The sequence below is a fragment of the Apium graveolens genome, chromosome 2 (assembly GCF_009905375.1).
Source record: "Apium graveolens cultivar Ventura chromosome 2, ASM990537v1, whole genome shotgun sequence".
Taxonomy (NCBI): Eukaryota; Viridiplantae; Streptophyta; class Magnoliopsida; order Apiales; family Apiaceae; genus Apium; species Apium graveolens.
In genome coordinates, this window is record NC_133648.1 from 101,072,074 (window position 1) to 101,095,193 (window position 23,120).

Genomic DNA, 23,120 nt, shown 5'->3' on the forward strand with positions numbered 1-23,120 from the left:
TAGTTAGTACCTTGGTGTATTCATTAATTAGTAATTTTTTAATTTATTTTTAAAATTCGTATATAGTAGTTTAGAGTGCATCATATTTATTGGGAAAAAATAACATATTTGTTAAATCGATTTCTATCTTTTTACTTTTCCGTTTTAAAATAGCCACTAAATTAAAGTGGTATAATATGGTTTTAACACCATAGTTATGTGTGCAACAAATTTTGTTCTTATAAACAAAAATGTTGTGACTTAAGATTGTGTTAAATTAAAGTTTTAAGAAATTTATTTAAAATTTTAAAATCACATTTAATTTCTATTTTTGCAAATACCTTAAAATTCAATGGTATAAATAAAGATTTAAAAGAATATTTTATAAAACAATCAATTAAGATTTTAAAATAACAATAAAAAGTTGTGATATTCATTTTAAATTATAAAAGGTATTAAAAGTTCATGAGATTTTATTATTTGTTAAAATGTGTATTTTGGTAAATTTATTGTTTATTTTAAATCATTTGATACACAACTATAAATTCCCCGTATTTTTAATGATATTTCAAAAAATTTATTTTAAATCATAGATGTTTGCGAGGTTTTTATCAATAATCAACAATAATTTTTATTACCTCTAAATATATATTTAAAATTTGAGATGAGGTTATAGATATTTGTTTGATTATGTCTTGTTTATCTTACCATGTAAATTACTTGAGTTATGGATTGTCTTTGGATTTATGAAATTAACATTTCCTAATTACAAGTACCTACAATCCTAGACTTGTTATTACTTTTTTAGATAACAATAACCCATAAGGACAACCCATGATGCAATCCTAGACTTGTTATTACCTTTTTAGATAAGGACAACCCATCAGGACAACCCATCAGGCGGAATCCCAAATCACACACAAAGCGTTTATGAGCGTTCCCCTATAAGGACAACGCTCAAGAGGGCCTTTTCCTACTTCGGGCGCGCCTTGTGAAGGATTGGAGTCGTACAGAGGACTCATTTATGCCTAGGGCCCTAGGCATGGAGAGCTCCTCCGGGGCTCCTTCTCCTATCTTGTATGATTCTTATGCTTCATCTACTACCGTGTTTAGTTGTGGAAGCAATATCATTGCTAATTATTTCCAATCTTTCTCCCATTATCCTTGACTACTTCAATCTTTCCCCCTTTGCTTAGAATCGTATTTTATAGACTTCTTATCATTACTTGTTCTTCATCATCGTCTTGTAATATAGCGACTGTCGTGGCATCGTTGTCGTATCGGCCATCGCGTACTTTCTTTATCATAGTTATTTTGATCTCGCATTGTGATGGTCATCGTAATCATTCATAAAAAACTTTATCAATCGCCGTTATAACTCTTCATCGTCAACAGTTGTTGTAAGCGACTCCCATATAGGGTAATCTTTATAGGGCGCGCTCGACGCTCCTCAGACGCGTTTTCCGAAACTCGTTCGTCTTCTTCCTCGATGTTGATTCAACCCATTTTCTTAAAGATTTAAAAAAATATTTATTATGATTTTATGGTACAACATCCTGCGATTGTAATGAAAAGGAATCTATTGTCTATCCATCCGAATCAATTTTAGTAGTTGTAACCTGTCAAACTATTAGACTATGCAAAGATATCCAACATTGTAACAACATCACTTTTATGATACATTGGCATAACTATTTTAACATCTAAAGGTTTGACGCGTATTCAGAACGACAAATCTTAATAACCTTCATTGTTCCCTATTTCGTTGCAATTTAGTGCATATCAATAAGTTGATGTTTCTTTGATTAGCACAGTCAATATACTTGCAATAACCAATAATATATGTTTCCAATTTCCTATCATATTTTCACAATGAATCATTTTGATGTTAAGAACAGAGAACGATAGGAAGGAGTATAGATCACAAAAAGATAAAGATAAAGTGTGCACAAAATAATCACAAAAATAAGGACCCAAAACCTGACAAAAAAAATGTCTCAATTTAAAATAATGAGTAAAAGACAAGACTTGTGGTACCAAACCAATAAACAGTAAAATCCCTAATTCTTATACATATAATCATATAATACAATAAAGCTTATATTTTAAAATTTAAATCAACATGTGGACCATGAAATAAAGAGAATTACCCCTGTATTACAGTACTAGCTTAAACTCGTGCTATGCACGGGATTGCGTATTAATTTTATCAAATAAATTACCATAACTTTGAAACTTACTTTTTTGTACAAATTAAGACTAGTTTGCTATAATAATTTTAATTTTTTCTCCTGATCCATTGTTGTATAATTAGTAAATTATTTGTTCGTTATGTATACATATTTTTTTACTATTTTAATTTTTAATATATTTTTTTAATTATAATGTTGTTAAAGTGTGTTTGTTATATATGTTTACTACATGTATTTATTATTAGATTACGTCTCTTTATCTATTTAGTATTGAGTGTTTTTATCATAATCGAAGTGTTTTTAGTTTAGTTCTACTTATCACATTTACAATAAGTACCAAATAATTTAGACCGTTAATTTTGTTTTTATTCTAACGGTTCGTATGTTTTATACAGTATTACTACCAACCAAATATCCTCCTTAAACTAACTAAGTATAAGATGTAATTTCAAATCCATCTCATAGTAGGGGCACATCGGTGATTAAAATTTTAGCATTCCGCGCAAGCATTTATGTATATTTATTTTTTAACGAAACTTATTACAAAAGTTTTTATAAATTGGAAACATACCTAAAATTAAACATAACATTGAATTATAGAGTATATGATACTATCAATGAAAAAAAATTGATGAATCAAAGTGAAACTGTTATGTGAATTGCGATTAGGGTGATATCCGGTTCTGAAAGGTTAAAAGAATTAGAGTACAATATAGAAATCGACTCGACTCTAGAGCCTAGACCGAATGAAATACAGACAATGGACCTTGACTGAAGATAAGAACTCTAAATTGGAAATTACAAAAAAAATATTATAATATATATATACATAAATATATAAACCGGATCGCCATATTAACGAATTGGATCAGCCTAAATCCATATCCTCTCCATTTATAGTCAGATTTTTCTTATTGGATAATATCTCGGGTTGAAATTTTAATGGGTCGATTCATATACGCGGATTGGATCAGGTCTTTTCGGATTTTCGCTCCATTGACAAGCCTACTCGGGATTTAAGTATACAGAGCAAGCACTTCATGCCATTATTAACTAATATTACGATCGGTTTTTAATTTTAGTTTATTTAATAATTTAATTTTTTTTTTCAAATGAATATGCTGAATTATCATGTTACACCGGTTTGTTTTTGTTATCCTAAACTGTCAAAACTAACAAAAGTTGGGTAAGGTGTGTAAAAGGATGGGCCAATTAAACATAGGTTCAGAAAATATAAATGAGGACATATTTCAAATAGCCGCTAAATTAAAATGGTACAATATGATTTTAACTCGTTAGTGATGTATGCAACTAACTGTTCTTATAATTTAAATTGTCATAATAAATGTGATTCAGGATTGTGTTTAATTAATATTTTAAGGAATTTATTTGAATTTTTTAAATTACATTTAATTTATATTTTTTAAAATACCTTAAAATTAAATGGTGTTATATAAAGATCTAAAAGAATATTTTATAATACAATCAATTAGGATTGTAAAATATTCATAAAATAGTTTTGATATTCTTTTAAAATTATAAAAGATATCATTAAAATATGTGTACTAGTATTAGAAGATCGTAGGATTTTATTATTTGATAAAATGTAAATTTTGGTAAATTTCTTGTTTATTTTAAATAATTTGATACACAACTCTATGTGACCCATATTTTGAATAATTTTTCAAAAACTCTACTTTAAATCATAGAAGTTTGGCAGAAATTTTATGAACTTTTTTTAAAAAAATTACAATAATTTGTATTACCTCTAAATATATATATTTACAAATTGAGATGAGATTATGGATATTTGTTTGACTATGTCTTGATTATCTTACCATGTAAATTACTTCACTTCACTACAAGAAAAAAGTCCATAGACATCGGTTTTTGGCCGATGTCTACGTTGTTTGGCAACCGATGTTGATGTCGGTGATGTCTATTCTAGACATCGGCCATAACCCGATGTCTTTACTTAATTAGACATCGTGGCAAAAAAATGATGTCTATGCACTGTTTTTTTACAAAAAATGTTAGAAATAAATAATTTAATAAATAAATTACACCTATTACAACAGATTAAACATATTACGAGCTATGTTTTTTTCCACATAGACATCGAGTATTTTCATTTAGGTGATGTAAAATCAGATATTAAACATCGATTTCTTTAATGAAAGGTGATGTCTATATCGACACATAGACATCAGTTTTATCCCAAACAAAGTGTTATCTAGGTTTAATTTAGACTTTAACATGTCAGTCTTTGACATCAATTATTCATCTAAAAGCGATGTACATTAACTTTTTTGACATCAGTTTTTCTTCTTTAAAAGTGATGTATATATTGTCACATAAACATCAGTTTTATCTCAAACAAAGTGATGCCTATTTTCAATTTATACTTGAACATGGCAGTCTTTGACATCAGTATTTTTATCTAAAAGCATGTACATTAACTTTTTTTGACATCAGTTTTTGTTCTTTAGGAGTGTTGTACAATTGGTTTTGTAACTAAGATATATCAAATATACGGAACTTGCACTCAAGTAAAGTAAAGAAATAATAGATTTGAATACATGGTTAAATACATAGTCTGGTCCTTTATCATCATCAAAATAAACTGCATCTTACATTGAAAAGATACTAGTTTGTTTTCTGCTATGCCCATCAATTCATCATCTATATATTTCGATGAAGCATCTACATTCTCACGAAGACTGGATCCAAGTTCCCGCTGTGTTTTAGAGTTTTGTCCACCAGTTGACTTCTGCAACACGTCTAAATAGATGCATGTTCCAGCTAATTATTGGCGAAAAAGATTTAAAGGTGGCCTGTAAAATAGTGAAGTACGATACTCAAGGTTTTTATGGAGTATACCCAAAGTCAAAGAAGGGACAGAGAAAACATATATCAGTGTGCGGAAGTTCTTTATAGTTTATACCTCTCAGCAGAAATGTGGTGCATTCGCGATCTGAGATTAGTATATGAATTATAAGATGCATCAAACTCTAAGATAGAGAACAATATATCCATGACGCTGATCTTTTGTGCGGTCTTTAGCATGGCCCAGTATTTCTTCTACAAATTTAAGAGCTGATTTAAAAAATTATACTCTCAGTTTTTCTTTCAATGCTATACTTTCCCCAAGATGAAACTATTAAAACTAGTGCTCTCTCATTGTTCTAGCTTATTAGAGTATAAATATGTAGATAAGAGTAAGTACCTGTAGTTACAGACTCTTCATTTTGTATATTGACCTCCATGGAATCCACAACATCAGAGAGCTAAGAAATAAGATGGTATTAGAAAGTACACAAGAACCTTTGATGCAGGACAAAAAACAAAGGCAATAAAATAAGAAGGATAGCTAGTAAAATTTTTGTGCAATTATTTTTCTAGAAATATTGTTTGGGTGAATTCATATCAGAGAAAATTTAAACCATACCACCTATTACTCAGCTACAACGAAAAGAACATATATGATGCGACCAAACACAATAAAAATTAAAGTTAAGAATTTACCTTTCTCACAGAGAGAAGCAACTATTAAGCACTGCATATCTATTGAACTCCGTTCATTTACATCCCGCCCATTTTTTATAATTTGGAGAGAGTAGATATATGACATCAAATTGAAAGGATAATATAAGAGAGCTGGGAAACAATTTAATTATTTAAAGTTTACAACTGGTAAAATATTATCACATCAGTAGTGCGGTGCATAGGACTACTTCATGAGCTGATATATTTATCCAAGTCAAATTGGCCAAAACGTGTAGAATTAGTTTTTCACACTAAACTAGAGTGAAATTATAGGGAATAATTGTGGATATATAGAAGAAAACACTAAACATCAATATGTACTCACGGGGAATATAGTTTTGTGCAACTGCACTTCATACTCGACAGCAATGACAGGCATCAAGAAGAAAATGCTGGAAAAGAAAAGGTTGAGTAGGAAGGTCAAACTTGACAACAACAAAGAAAATATTAGACAAAGGCAGAGAAGTAATATACTTGCAAATACTCATCTCGCAAGCTGGTTGACTACATCTGATCCCGCTCCAAATAGGCAGGTTCGATTTCTGACAATAAGAACGCCCGAACAATAGCTATTTCACGCTCTGAAAACCCATGTAGCCGAACCCTTGCAACCTAAAAGATAAGAAATCAGTAGAAGAAATATAAGAAAGACTTAACAATTTTATAAAAATGCACACCTCAGTAAGCATTGATTCGAAGGCCTCTATAGTTCCTTTCTCTTTGTAAGACGAAGTCATTATATAGGCTTTACTTGGTCGAACAAGGACATCAGCGGAAGCCGAGCATGAAAAATATGGTAGATCCTTCTTGCGAGATATCTTAAAGAATCTTTGGTTCAAAGCATGAAAAAACATGCACTCTACAAGTAATTCCCTGTAATCCCTTACAGTCCTCAGCTCCACCGCAGGCATCTTACAGCTTACCATCACTGCAGACTATTCAAGGCCAATTAAAGATAGGAACTGTCTGACTTATTGCATGGAAAGGATCATCCAACATGAAAATACATGGTCAAAAAGAAGTGTAGTTAAAAAAGATGCACAACAAACTAACCCCGGCAGCTTCAGATTCTAACAAACATGAATATCGTGGCTCTTCGTGTGATGGAACCAGAAAGTGTGGTATATGAGGAGGATCAGATGCTGAAATTTTATTCCCGAAATACATCTTTATAAGCTCAACAACAATCTGTTATATCGATTATGACGAGCGAGGGAAGAGAGAATTAGATAATTAAAAAATAAAACTCAGCATTATTAGTCGCCATATTTCAAAGGAATATACTGTATTATTAAGCTTGCTGACATGATTCGATTTGACACAATTCATTCCAAATATACACACAGATTCTTTCCAGGTTTAATTTGACCAACTGGAGATTTTTTTCACTCTGGTGAGAACATATATATTAAATACACGTCTGTTATGAAATATCAAAGTATGCGATAAATACCCAGATTTGAAATCTAGACCTGTGTATCAGCGAAATCTCCAATTGCTACAACAACCATATTTTTCAGATGATACCATTTCCTGTAGAACTGTTTCACAGTCCCAGGAGACACAGTTCAGATCACCTTTTCCAGTCCAATGGGTAAACGCTCGGCATACTGCAACCATTGATGAGCATATATGATGTATTCATATAGATATAGATGTATTGTTCCCAAAATCATGCTCACAATAAATTACAACTATACCCTAATTCAAACAAGAAACACCAAACTCATATTAAAAGTACTACGATAAAAAGAATTGATCACCTTACTTTCAATTCTTAGGCTAATAGTGAGTATGCCAATGCAAAAGCACATATAAGGTTCGTTCACAAATAAAAAGGAGCACAAAACGAACTTGTACAATACAATGAGGATCACATACATATAAGCTTAAACCGACATACTAAAAAATCAGGATTACTGAGCACGTCGATGAGGATTTGTTTTCTAATTAAGCTAAGAGAATGTTCGACAAGTGCTAGATAATAGCTAAAAATATTTGGAATTACAAGTGCCAACAACTAGACCTTTGAACCTTCCATCTTGAGCGCCCAATGTGCCTCATGCATCCTTCCATTAGCATTTGTAGTACCTCTATACTCTTCCAGAATTGCTCCTCTTTCTTTCTCCAAATCATCTGATGATACCCGAATCTGTACTAGGCATAAGGTTGAACCTATAAAGATATATGATAAAATCTCAAATTATATAAAAAAACCAAAACGTCACTATTACCTCTGAACTGAATTCAACCAGTATAGATATAGCCTGAGGTAAAACTTCAGGCTTATCAACCGGAACAAACAGTTCATAAACAGTTTCATCAGAAGATGTCACTGCATTTTGACAAGCCCCAAATTCTGCACCATCACTTTCAAGAAACTTTATAATATCATGATTCGTGTACTTGTTAGTCGCACTGAAAGCAAGATGCTCAACAATGTGCACAACTCCGCGCTCTTCCTCCTCTTCCAACACCGATCTGCCATATAAACTTGTCCAATTATAAAAACAACCCAAATAAACTGTGTATGCAGGAACTATAATAAACAAGTAAACATTTTTCACTGCAACTCCCTTGATTATACCCAAGATTTCATCTACAATCAAAGCACCTTAAATATAAACCAAAGATTACCTTAAATAATAGTTGTATCATATAGAAAAACAAAATTAAAAAATTAATAAATGAAAGATAAATCCAAGTAAATGAAAATAACATGCTAATTATTACCCAAACCATATTCCTTATAACCAACAAAGAGTATTAAAATTAAAAAACCCCAATTTAAAAAATTAGGGTTTCGATTTTAAAAATCCCCAATTTAAGAAATTAGGATTTTGATTTTAAAAAACTTAACTGTTAAAGCAGAGAAGACCATGATAGTATTCATGTAAAGGAGACACCAAGAGATTGTTAGCAGACCGGTGAAGGTGATTGTGATGGTGAACCCATCGGACCTGGTGGAGATGGTGGTTACTAAAACAGCAGAGCTGGTGGCGGTGGCCATTAGAGTAGCGAAGGTTGTAGTGGTGAGAGACGAGTGAGAAAGAGAGAGAGAGAGAGAGAGAGAGAGAGAGAGAGAGAGAGAGAGAGAGAGAGATTCAGTGGGGGTTGAGAGACGAGAGAGAGATTTGTGAGAGATTTACTTTTTTTTGTTTTTAGTTTCTCTGGACAGGGGGAATAATTGGCAATCAAACGAGGGAAAGTTTTGTAAAATTTCACTAAGGGGGGAAACAAATTGAAGTGGCCCGCGCTGATTTATTTTAGAGAACTTTAGACATCGGTTGTTAAATAATCGATGCCTTCAAATAACAAAGACATCTGAAAAACACGGGGTGATGTTATTACCTCGTTTAACATCAGTGGCATCTGCAACCGATGTCTAATATGTGATGTCTATTCAACTTTTTCTTGTAGTGCTTATTGATTCTCTTTTCAATTTATGAAAACGGCATACCATCAATCTATTACTTTTTTTAGAGAGACGCATTTAAGATATAAAAAAGAATTACAATCCAAACAATTTATAACTTTATTATGATAGTAAGTAATATATAAGAACTGCTCATATATGATGATAATATAAAAAAATTACAAATTATGTTATGTGTTATAATCATATATGAGAAAGATCTCATTAAACATGTGGATCTTCCCCTTAAATATAATTTAGTTCTCGAGTTCTAGCTCTAGCAGCAACCTTTGACTATATTAACATAACAAGCAATATATGTTCTTCTCATTCTTCCTTGTAGGATCATGGACCTCACATGCTTCAAAGAATGTTTCAGCCAAAAATTCTTTAAACCATGTAGGTTTCTTTGCCATATCTTCCATAGCTATTCTTCATGATGCTGATGATCCTTTTCTTCAAAATAATTTAGTTTTTGAGTCCCATGAGCAACCTTTAACCATGAAACATGTCTCAAGTCATATTAGCTTTCAGAGATTCCTTTCTTGTGGAAAGCTGTAAACCAAAACTCAATTAATAAATATCCTATTAATCAGTTTGTTCAACCTGTTAGCCTCATGTCCTACGGATATGGTGCTACCAGCCTACCACCGCCTCCAACTTTAACATCAGAACTCACAATGGGATCAGCAAGGCTAGCAGCTCCTCAACACCGACAGGCATCTCAAACACAAATGTCACAACAAAACAACAATGGTGGGTAGTATCGACCCCCGGGGATTGCTTTCCATGGGCAAAACAATCAGGCAACTCCGCCGTCATCGGCACAGCAGCAATGAGATCCTCTGTTAGTACAGGGCATGTGACATTTGTATATTAATAGAAACGTTCCAGACATATGACTAAATTTGTAGAGTTATGCAACTGTCCACCTCCAAAATCCTTCCTGAATTTCGTCCCCGTAGTTTGTTTGGGAGTGAAGATCCGGAAAGGAAAGCCCGACTCGGAACATAAGCGCGAATGGGCTTGGGCTGGTCTAGCTGCAAATTAGCAGAAGGAGCACAAATCGGGCAAGGAAAAGAGAATGAAGCCATATTGATTTAAGAGTATGACAACTGATGAAATGGAAGTATGGAATGGAATGGAGATTAGAACTAGAAGAGGGGATTTGTAAGAGAAATGGGGCGGTGAATTTATGATAAGAAGTGAATGTGACAGTTAATGTAAGGGGGCAATACTTACAATGTTGTGTGTTGAAAGTCCAGGATGTTCATAGAGTTGGCCCGTACTTACATCAAATTCTCAGCATCCTTTCAGCTCGGTAATGAAGGAGGTTGTTCTAGGAAAGAGGCAACCGAAGAACTCCTCTTGTGGGCAAACTAAAACCATACTGTGAGTGATTTAGGAGGTATATTGATATTTGTTAATTGAGTTATGGCTTATACCATACCACCGGAAAGGAATGTCTGAAACCTAATATGACTTCAAACATGTTTCACGGTTAAAGGTTGCTGATGGGACTCAAGAACTAAATTATATTCAAGAAAACGATCATCAACATAACAAAATATGGGGAGGAAATTCAGGAAGGATTTGGGAGGTGAACAATTGCATAACTCTACGGTCCTATGTGTGGAACGTTTCTATTAATATACAAATGTCACATGCCCTGTACTTACAGAGGATCTCATTTCCGCTGTGGGGATGACAGCAAAGTTGGCTGGCGGCTTTGCCCATGGAAAGCAATCTCTGGGGTCGATAGTACCCACCATTGTTGTTTTGTTGCCACATTTGTGTTTGAAATGCTTGTTTCAGTTGAGCTGCTGTTGGTCATGCTAATCCCATTGTGACGTGTGAAGTTAAAGTTGGAGGCGGTGGTAGGGTGGTAGCACCATATCCATAGGACATGAGGCTAACAGGTTGAAGAAGCTGACCAATCCTTATAATAATTCCTATTCATAATATACAACAAAAAAAATTGAAATCCAGGATTATAAAAAAAAATTATCAAAGAGGAGCCGCCGAAAAGGGCCTATTTTTCATAAAGTAATTGAGCAAAGCAGACATGTTAAATTAATCTTAATGATGTGATCGTCTTCTCATCTGATCTCCCCTTCTTCTTGATAGCTTAATCAAAACTAGACTTCTCAACTTGGTGTTTAGGACGGCCCATATATGTTTCTAATCTAGGGTTTGGATGGGATTATGAAGGCCAAACTTTATTTATATACCATCATCACAACCGGGTATGGAATATGGATAAAGTGTTTTTTTTGTTTAGTCAATGGTAAAGAAGTTTCTAGAATATTGTTATAAATTTTCTATTCTATTTACTGATTTTTTTATTTTTGATAGGAAATATAATTTAATGATTATGAACTATTTTTTTCACATGATTGTACAATTTATTTATTAATTAGTTAGTACCTTTATGTATTCATTAATTAGTAATTTTTTATTTTATTTTTAAAATTCGTATATAGTAGTTTAAAGTGCATGATATTTATTGGGGAAAAAAATAACATCTTTGTGAAATCAATTTCTATCTTTTTACTTTTCTGGTTTAAAATAGCCACTAAATTAAAGTGGTATAATATGGTTTTAACACCATAGTTATGTGTGCAACAGATTTTGTTCTTATAAAGAAAAATGTTATGACTTAAGATTGTGTTTAATTAAAATTTTAAGAAATTTATTTAAAATTTTAAAATCACACTTAATTTCTATTTTTGAAAATGCCTTAAAATTCAATGGTATAAATAAAGATTTAAAAGAATATTTTATAATACAATCAATTAAGATTTTAAAAGAACAATAAAAAAGTTGTGATATTCATTTTAAATTATAAAAGGTATTAAAAGTTCATGAGATTTTATTATTTATTAAAATATATATTTTGGTAAATTTCTTGTTTATTCTAAATCATTTGATACACAACTATACATTCCCCGTATTTTGAATGATATTTCGAAAAGTGTATTTTAAATCATAGATGTTTGCGAGGTTTTTATCAATAATTAACAATAATTTTTTTTACCTCTAAACATATATTTACAAATTGAGATGAGATTATAAATATTTGTTTGATTATGTCTTGTTTATCTTGCCATGTAAATTACTTGAGTTATGGATTGTCTTTGGATTTATGAAAATAACATTTCCTAATTACAAGTACCTGCAATCCTAGACTTGTAATTACTTTTGATAAGTGCAAAGTGCGAGGTAACCCCAATGTGTCCTAGTAAGGACAACCCAATGAATAAAGATACAGGGCTACCAAAGCACACACTAAGCGTTTATGAGTGTTCCCCTATAAGGACAACGCTGAAGAGGGCATTTTCCTACTTCGGGTGCGCCTTGTGAGAGCTCCTCCGGGGCTCCTTCTCCTCTCTTGTATGATTCGTATGCTTCATCTACTTCCCTGTTTTGTTGTGGGAGCAAAATCCTTGCTAATTATTTCAAGTCATTTCACTTGTGTTGCGGAGCGGTCACCCCGTATGGCCACATAGCATGGGGCGCGTCGTAGGGTAGTATGGGTCATTTCCCCTGAGTCCGGATCATTCTTTGTTCCTTGACTACTTCAATCTTTCTCCCTTAGCTTAGAATCGTATTTTATATACTTCTTATCAATACTTGTTCTTCATCATCGTCTTGTAATATAGCGACTGTCGTGGCATCGTTGTTGTATCGGTCATCGCGTACTTTCTTTATCATAGTTATTTTGATCTCCCATTGTGATGGTCATCGTAATCATTCATATAAAACTTTACCAATCGCCGTTATAACTCTTCATCGTCAACAGTTATCGTAAGCGACTCCCATATAGGGTAAACTTTATAGGGTGCGCCCGACGCTCCTAACACGCGTTCTCTGAAACTCGTCCGTCTTCTTCCTCGACGTTGATTCAACCAATTTTCTTAAAGATTGAAAAAAATATTTATATAGTATTTATGGTACAACATCTTGCGATTGTAATGAAAAAGAATCTATTGTCTATCCATCCGAATCAATTTTAGTAGTTGTAACCTGTCAAACAATTAGACTATGCAAGGATATCCAACATTGTACCAACATCACTTTTATCATATATTGGCATAACTGTTTTAATATCTAAAGGTTCGACGCATATTCAGAACGACAAATCTTAATAACCTGCATTGTTCCCTATTTCGTTGCAATTTAGTGCCTATCAATAAGTTGATAGTTCTTTGATAAACATAGACAATATACTTGCAATAACCAATAATATATGCTTCCAATTTCCTATCATATTTTCCCAATGAATCATTTTGATCTTAAGAATAGAGAACGATAGGAAGGAGTATTGATCACAAAAAGATAAAGATAAAGTGTGCACAAAATAATCACAAAAATAAGGACCCAAAACCTGACAAAAAGAATGTCTCAATTTAAAATAATGTGTAAAAGACAAGACTTGTGGTACCAAACCAATAAACAGTAAAACCCCTAATTCTTATACATATAATCATATAATACAATAAAGCTTATATTTTAACATTTAAATTAACATGTGGACCATGAAATAAAGAGAATTACCCTTGTAAGCCATTACTAGCTTAAACTCGTGCTATGCACGGGATTGCGTATTAATTTTATCAAATAAATTACCACAACTTTGAAACTTACTTTTTTGTACAAATTAAGACTAGTTTGCTATAATAATTTTCATTTTTTCTCGTAATCCATTGTTGTATGTATACATATTTTTCTACTATTTTAATTTTTAATATATTTTTTTAATTATAATGTTGTTAAAGTGTGTTTATTATAATATATTTTTACTACATTTATTTATTATTAGATTATGTCTTTTATCTATTTATTATTGAGTGTTTTTATCATAATCGAAGTGTTTTTAGTTTAGTTTACTTATCACATTTACAACAAGTACCAAATAATTTTGACCGTTAATTTTATTTTTATTCTAGCGGTTCGTATGTTTTATACAGTATTACTATTTTAATTTTTAATATATTTTTTTAATTATAATGTTGTTAAAGTGTGTTTATTATAATATATTTGTATTGCATTTATTTATTATTAGATTACGTCTTTTATCTATTTAGTATTGAGTGTTTTTATCATAATCGAAGTGTTTTTAGTTTATATCTACTTATCACATTTACAACAAGTACCAAATAATTCTGACCGTTAATTTTGTTTTTATTCTAACGGTTCGTATGTTTTATACAGTATTAAATTTCAAATCCATCTCATAGTAGGGGCACATCGATTATTAAAATAAAATTCTAGCATTCCGGGCAAGCATTTATGTATATTTATTTTTTAACGTAACTTATTACAAAAGTTTTTTATAAATTGGAAACATATCTAAAATTAAACATACCATTGAATTATAGTGTATATGATTCTATCAATTAAAAAAATTGATGAATCGAAGTGAAACTGTTATGTGAATGGTGATTGGGGTGATATCCGGTTCTGAAAGTTAAAAGAATTAGAGTACAATATAGAAATCGACTCCAGTCTAGAGCCTAGATCGAATGAAATACAGACAATGGACCTTGACTGAAGATAAGAACTCTAAATTGGAAATTTTAAAAAAAATATTATAATATATGTATACATAAATATATAAACCGGATCGCCTTATTAACGAATTGGATTAGCCTAAATCCATATCCTCTCCATTTACAGTCGGATTTTTCTTATTGGATAATATCTCGGGTCGAAATTTTAATGGGTCAATTCATATACGCGGATTAAATCAGGTCGGTTCGGATTTTCGCTCCATTGACAAGCCTACTCGGGATTTAAGTATACATAACAAGCACTTGATGCCATCATTAACTAATATTAAAATAAGTTTTTAAATTTAGTTTATTTAATAATTTATTTTTTTTCAAATGAATATGCTGAATTATCATGTCACACTGGTTTGTTTTTGTTATTGTAAACTGCCAAAACTAACAAAAGTTGGGTAATGTGTGTAAAAGGATGGGCCAATTAAACATAGGTTGAGAAAATATAAATGAGGCCAGATTTCAAATAGCGGCTAAATTAAAGTGGTACAATATGATTTTAACTCGTTAGTGATGTGAATTGTCATAATAAATGTGATTCATGATTGTATTTAATTAACATTTTAAGAAATTTATTTGAATTTTTTAAATTACATTTAATTTATATTTTTTAAAATACCTTAAAATTAAATGGTGTTAGATAAAGATCTAAAAGAATATTTTATAATACAATCAATTAGGATTGTAAAATAATCATAAAATAATTTTGATATTCTTTTAAAATTATAAAAGATATCATTAAAATGTATGTACTAGTATTAAAAGATCGTGAGATTTTATTATTTAATAAAATGTAAATTTTGGTAAATTTTTTGTTTATTTTAAATAATTTGATACACAACTCTATGTGCCCCATATTTTGAATAATTTTTCAAAAACTCTACTTTAAATCATAGAAGTTTGACAGAAATTTTATGAACTTTTTTTAAAAAAATTACAATAATTTTTATTACCTCTAAATATATATATTAACAAATTGAGATGAGATTATGGATATTTGTTTGACTATGTCTTGATTATCTTACCATGTAAATTTCTTCACTTATTGATTCTCTTTTCAATTTATGAAAATGGCATACGAGCAATCTATTTCTTTTTTAGAGAAATATGCATTTAAGATATATAAAAGAATTACAATCCAAACAATTTATAACTTTATTATGATAGTAAGTAATATGTAAGAACTGCTCATATATGATGATAATATAAAAAAATTACAAATTGTATTACGTATTATAATCAAGAAGCAATTTCTTTGCTTAAAGTGACATTAAGAATAAAAACTTGCCAAATAAATTTTGTTTCACATTCATATATGAGAAAGATCTCATTAAACATGTGGATCCTCCCCTTAAATATAATTTAGTTCTCTAGTCCTAGGAGCAACCTTTGACCATATTAGCATAACAAGCAATATATGTTCTTCTCATTCTTCCTTGTAGGATCATGGACCTCACATGCTTCAAAGAATGTTTCAGCCAAAAATTCTTTGAACAATGTAGGTTTCTTTGTCATATCTTCCATAGCTATTCTTGATGATGCTGATGATCCTTTTCTTGAATATAATTTAGTTCTCGAGTCGCATGAGCAACCTTTAACCATGAAACATGTCTGAAGTCATATTAGCTTTGAGAGATTTCTTTCTCGTATTAAGGTGTAAGCCAAAACACAATTAATAAATATCCTATTAATCAGTTTGTTCAACGTGTTAGCCTCATGTCCTACGGATATGGTGCTACCAGCCTACCATCGCCTCCAACTTTAACATCACAGCTCACAATGGGATTAGCAAGGCTAGCAGCAGCTCAACAGCAACAGGCATCTCAAACACAAATGCCGCAACAAAACAACAATGGTGGTAGTATCGACCCCCGGGGATTGCTTTCCATGGGCAAAACCATCAGCCAACTCCGCCGTCATCCGCACAACGGCTATGAGATCCTCTGTTAGTACAGGGCATGTGACATTTGTATATTAATAGAAACGTTCCAGAGATATGACTAAATTTGCAAAGTTATGCAACTGTCCACCTCCCAAATCCTCCCTGAATTTCCTCCCCGTAGTTTGTTTAGGAGTGAAGATCCGGAAAGGAAAGCCCGACTCGGAACAGAACCGGGTCGAAAAGAAACGAGAATGGGCTTGGGCTGGTCGAGCTGCAAATTAGCAGAAGGAGCACAAATCTTGGGGTAGGGAACAGAGAATGAAGCCATATTGATTTAAGAGTATCACAACTGATGAAATGAAAGTATGGAATGGAATGGAGATTAGAACTAGAAGAGGGGATTTGTAAGAGAAATTGGGTGGTGAAATTTATGATAAGAAGTGAATGTGAGAGTTTATGAAAGGGGGCGATACTTACAATGTTGTGTGTTGAAGGTCCAGGATGTTCATAGAGTTGGCCCGTACACAGATTCCATGGCCACACTTAAAGGAAAAGAAATAATGGGGTTGGAGAAGAATTTACCTCACTTACCTGAGGTGCATTCATTATTGTTAAATATACCAATGGCACCTGATTGTTAAGGTTAATTCTCAAAAGGTCTGCAAGACCCTTTTCTCTTGTGCCCAACACTTGAGTTTATTACTCTCATTGGTTATGACCAAACCTTCAGCAACATGGTTAGCCAATAACATACAGAATCTAGCATAGTAGATGTTATGAGGTCTATTAACTTTGTTACCTAACCTGGTACCCAATTCTAGCATAACATAGTTGCTAAAATTAAAATACCTATGAGAAACTAGCATATAGAGCATATTAACAAGAGATGAAGTTATTGCATCAAAATTACTAATTTTCCCAGAGAAAACCTTGATAAAGGCATTACCAGGAAATCTCCATTCTTTCTTAAGGCCTTTTCTTCTAATACTCCCTAAACTAGCAGAATCAAAAGAATAGCCTATGGAATCTAACATGCTAGATACATCATTATCAGTGTGTGGTGTCATGGCATTATTTTCAGGTAGTTTGAAACAGGACTGTATATCATCACAGTTAATATAGTAATCTTTACCTTTGAGAGAGAAAGTGATGGTCATCATATCAGTGGGGTTGAACTCTGCAGTTGTCCAAATCTCCTCAATTACCTCACAGTAAATAGTTAAGGCTTCCAGCATTGCATAACTTAGTTTACAGTTCCTGATGAAATCCATCATCTTGTGATAATCTGAGTGGGCTTCGTTCTTTTCCACCAAAGCTACGAAATTGTTTTTCTCATAGACAAATCCAGACTAGGACATTATCTTTACTACTGGTGCCATTGTAGTGGGTAGAGGTTGCAGAGAAAAGTTAAGAGTTTTGGGAGAGAAAGAGAGTAAAAGCTTTTGAAAAATTGCAAGAAAGCGTAAAGTGAAAATAAGAATTCAAAGGGCTTTTATACTTTCTCAAATTAAAACATAAGGACAATGATTAAGAAATATTTTTAAGTAAATTACAGCCGTTTGAGAATAAAGAAAACCGTATGAATTCTAAAAACTACCTTTAATACAAATACATACAACTGTGTATATATATAAGTATCAACGGTTAAATAAAAGAATCAACGGCTGTCACTTACTTAAAACAACTGATGTGACACTTTAATGGATGAGGTAAATAGTTATCCGTTGAAGATTAACACAGTTTTATCCGTTGAAGGATAAAATTACCAGAAATGTATTTGTCTTTCAACGGATAACGAACATCCGTTGATAGAACAATTTTGGCTTTCAACGGATAGGGAATATTCATTGATAGAATAACCTTTACTTAAAGCCAACTTTGTTCTTGCAACAAATTCATTTCAGTCTACAAAGCAAATTATAATAAGGACATGAATTTATGAATAATTAAGCATACCTTGCTCACTTACTAATCTTGTGAATGTTGATTCATCAAGTTACTCGGTAAATATGTCTGCAATCTGCTTTTCACTTTGAAAGAATGAAGTTCCACTGTACCATTCATCACATGTTCCCTTATAAAGTGATACTTGATATCAATGTGCTTGGTTCTTGAGTGTTGTACTGGATTTTCAGTAATGGCAATGGCACTTGTGTTGTCACAGAATATTGGAATCTTGTCAACATTTAGCCTATAGTCAAATAGTTGATTCCTCATCCACAGTATCTGTGCACAGCAACTACCAGCAGCAATGTACTCAACTTCAGCTATTGATGTAGAAACATAATTTTGCTACTTGTTGAACAATGACACAAGCTTATTCCCTAGAAATTGACAGGTGCCAGTTGTACTTTTCCTGTCTATTTTACAACCTGCATAATCTGCATCTGAGTAGCCAATTAGATCAAAACCAGACTCTCTAGGTTACCAAATTCCTAGATTTGGAGTCCCTTTGAGATATCTGAAAATTCTTTTAATAGCCACTAAGTGAGATTTTTTAGGGTCAGCTTGAAATCTAGCACAGAGACATATAGAAAACATTATATCAGGTCTACTAGCATTTAATTATAGAAGTAAGCCAACCATGCCTCTATAACTTGTAATGTCCACAGACTTTTCAGCCTTGTTTAATTCAAGCTTGGTGGCAGTGGCCATGTGAGTTTTTGCAGATGAACAATTCATTAAGTCAAACTTGTTTAAAAGATCATAAATATATTTAGTTTGACTAATGAAAATTCCACCACTAACTTGTTTAACTTGTAAACCAAGAAAAAAAGTTAGCTCTCCCATCATGCTCATTTCATATTTACTTTGCATTAACTTAGCAAACTTTTTACAAAGCTTATCATCTGTACAACCAAATATAATATCATCTACATAGATTTGAACAAGTATTGTAGAGCCATTAACATTTCTAATGAAAAGAGTTTTGTCAACAATACCTCTTGTGAAGTAATTATTTAGGAGAAATTTTGTCAAAGTCTCATACCAGGCTCTAGATACTTGCTTTAGTCCATAGAGTGCTTTCAACAGATAATACACATAGTCTGGAAAGTTTGGATCTTTAAATCCTGGAGGTTGGCTTACATAAACTTCTTCCTCCAATTCTCCATTCAGAAATGCACTCTTGACATCCATTTGATAGACTTTGAAATTGGCATGGGTTGCATAGGCTAGAAAGATTCTGATGGCTTCAAGTCCTGCAACTGGAGCAAATGTCTCATCAAAATCTATTCCCTCTTGTTGAGAATAGCACTTGACAACTAATCTAGCTTTATTCCTTATGACAATGCCATTTTCATCCATCTTATTTCTAAATACCCATTTTGTGTCAATAGAGCTCTTATTCTTTGGCTTGGGTACGAGCTTCCATACCTTGTTCCACTCAAATTGGTTTAGCTCCTCTTGCATTGCTAAAATCCAATCTGGATCCAATAGAGCTTCTTCCACTCTCTTAGGTTCCTCCTGTGATAAAATCTACTGTATAGACATTCATCTTGAGTAGCCCTTCTAGTCTGTACCTTAGATGTTGCATCACCAATGATCAATTCAAAAGGATGATTCTTGATCCATTTCCTTTGAGGTGGTAGATTAGCTCTATATGAGGTTGACTCAGTATTGTCATGATGTGAGATAGAGTGTTGATTGGTTGAAACTCCCCCTGACTTACTGATCCTTTAAAAGGAACTGGGAGTTCTATCACTTGATGAAGTAAATTGATTATCCGTTGATAGACTATGATCAACGGATGCTTCATTATATACTTCAACGGATGATGCACTTTGTCTTTTAACGGATGCTGCATTACTTCTATCAACGGATGCTGAATTATGACTTTCAACTGATGCAGCATTTTGTGCATTATCCAAAGGCAGATTTTAAATCCTTTTCGAGGTGCCTTCTCCATCATTCTCATCTTCACTATCATCACAATATATCACAATGTTGTCAAATTTGAGTCCTTCATGATGTCCCTCATATGTTAGTCCATCAAACTTTTTATCATCAAACACAACATGCACAGATTCCATAACAATGTTGGTTCTTAGATTGTAGACCCTATATGATTTTCCAGCAGAATAACCAACAAATATCCCTTTAAACAAATATCCTTTTATCTCTTATTCTTCATGGATGCTTGAACATGTTAATGAAATTCTTCCCATGACTAGATTGAGAACTTAGAGAGTCATTTGCATCTTTTGATTCTTTGTGTTTATCCTGTCTTCATCTGTAAGGTTCTTTGCTGCACAATTTAATATTGTTTATCTATTTGTGTTACATATTGAGTTATAATTTGTCGATTACATATTATGTTAAATTATGCTTTACAATATATATTAGTAAGATGAACAATAATAAACTGTTATATTCATTTTTTTCAATTTTAGCTTATTTTGCTTTGTAAGAGATGATTTTTTAAAGATATAATTTTTAATTCGATAATCAGTATGAGCTTAATATTTAAATTTATTTATTATTTAACTAGTATAAAAAGAGCAGTTATTAACTTTTTATAAGAGGTGTCATTTTTAACATATATTTGCTAATAAATTATAATTCATTATTATTTTATCTACTAATAAGTGACATACTATCTCTTTAAATAATAATTGTTTTTTAAAAAATATTAACGAAATACCTATACTTAGTTATAATTAAGTTAGTGTTATGCAAGCCCATATTTTCTAGTACAGAAAAATGGGTGGAATATGGGCATAAAATGGTAAAATAATATATAAATGACGTTTAACTTAAACTAAAAATACAATATGACAATGATGTACCAAATAAAAATAAAATTTATAATGTTAAAATAGTTGCTTACTTAATTTATAGAAATTTTATGAACTTTTTTTAAAAAAAAATACAATAATTTTTATTACCTCTAAATGTATATATTTACAAATTGAGATGAGATTATGGATATTTGTTTGACTATGTCTTGATTATCTTAACATGTAAATTACTTCACTTATTGATTCTCTTTTCAATTTATGAAAATGGCATACCAGCAATCTATTACTTTTCTAGATAAAGACGCATTTAAGATATAAAAAAGAATTACAATCCAAATAATTTATACCTTTATTATGATAGTAAGTAATATTTAAGAACTGCTCATATATGATGATAATATAAAAAAATTAAAAACTATATTATGTATTATAATCAAAAAGCAATTTTGCTTTAAGTGACATTAAGAATAAGAACTTGCCAAAAAAATTTTGTTTCACATTCATATATGAGAAAGATCTCATTAAACATGTGGATCCTCCCCTTAAAAATAATTTAGTTCTGGAGTCCTAGCAGCAACCTTTGACCATATTAGCATAACAAGCAATATTTGTTCTTCTCATTCTTCCTTGTAGGATCATGGACCTCACATGCTTCAAAGATTGAACCATTCAGGTTTCTTTGCCATATCTTCCATAGCTATTCTTGCTGATGCTGATGATCTTTTCTTGAATATAATTTAGTTCTTGAGTCCCATCCATGAAACATGTCTGAAGTCAAGATTCCTTCCGAGTCCGGATCATTCTTTGTTCCTTGACTACTTCAATATTTCTTCCTTAGCTTAGAATCGTATTTTATAGACTTCTTATCAATACTTGTTCTTCATCGTCGTCTTGTAATATAGCGACTGTCGTGACATCGTTGTCGTAGCGGCCATCGCTTACTTTCTTTATCATGGTTATTTTGATCTCCCATTGTGATGGTCATCGTAATCCTTCATATAAAACTTTACCAATTGCGATTATAACTCTTCATCGTCAACAATTGTCGTAAGCGACTCCCATATAGGGTAAACGCTATAGGGCGCGCCCGACGCTCCTGAGACGCGTTCTCCGAAGCTCGTCCCTCTTCTTCCTCTACGTTGATCCAACCCATTTTCTTGAAGATCGGAAAAAATATTTATTATGATTTTATGGTACAACATCCTGCAATTGTAATGAAAAGGAATCTATTGTCTATCCATCCAAATCAATTTTAGTAGTTGTAACCTATCAAACAATTAGACTATGCAAGGATATCCAACATTGTACCAACATCACTTTTATCATATATTGGCATAACCGTTTTAACATCTTAAGGTTCGCCGCATATTCAGAACCACAAATCTTAATAACATTCATTGTTCCCTATTTCGTTGCAATTTAGTGCATATCAATAAGTTGATAGTTCTTTGATAAACACAGTCAATATACTTGCAATAACCAATAATATATGCTTCCAATTTCCTATCATATTTTCACAATGGATCATTTTGATGTTAAGAATAGAGAACGATACGAAGGAGTATAGATCACAAAAAGATAAAGATAAAGTGTGCACAAAATAATCACAAAAATAAGGACCCAAAACCTGACTAAAAGAATGTCTCAATTTAAAATAATGAGTAAAAGGCAAGACTTGTGGTACCAAACCAATAAACAGTAGAACCCCTAATTATTATACATATAATCATATAATATAATATATATATTAACATTTAAATCAACATGTGGACCATAAAATAAAGAGAATTACCCTGTAATCCA

At 31.9% G+C, this 23,120-nt stretch overlaps 1 pseudogene; it reads right to left on the bottom strand.

The window, feature by feature from the left end:
* Window positions 1-6,027: 6,027 nt before the first annotated feature.
* On the bottom strand, window positions 6,028-10,904 carry LOC141691796 (zinc protease PQQL-like; annotated as a pseudogene).
* Between the last annotated feature and the right edge of the window lie 12,216 nt (window positions 10,905-23,120).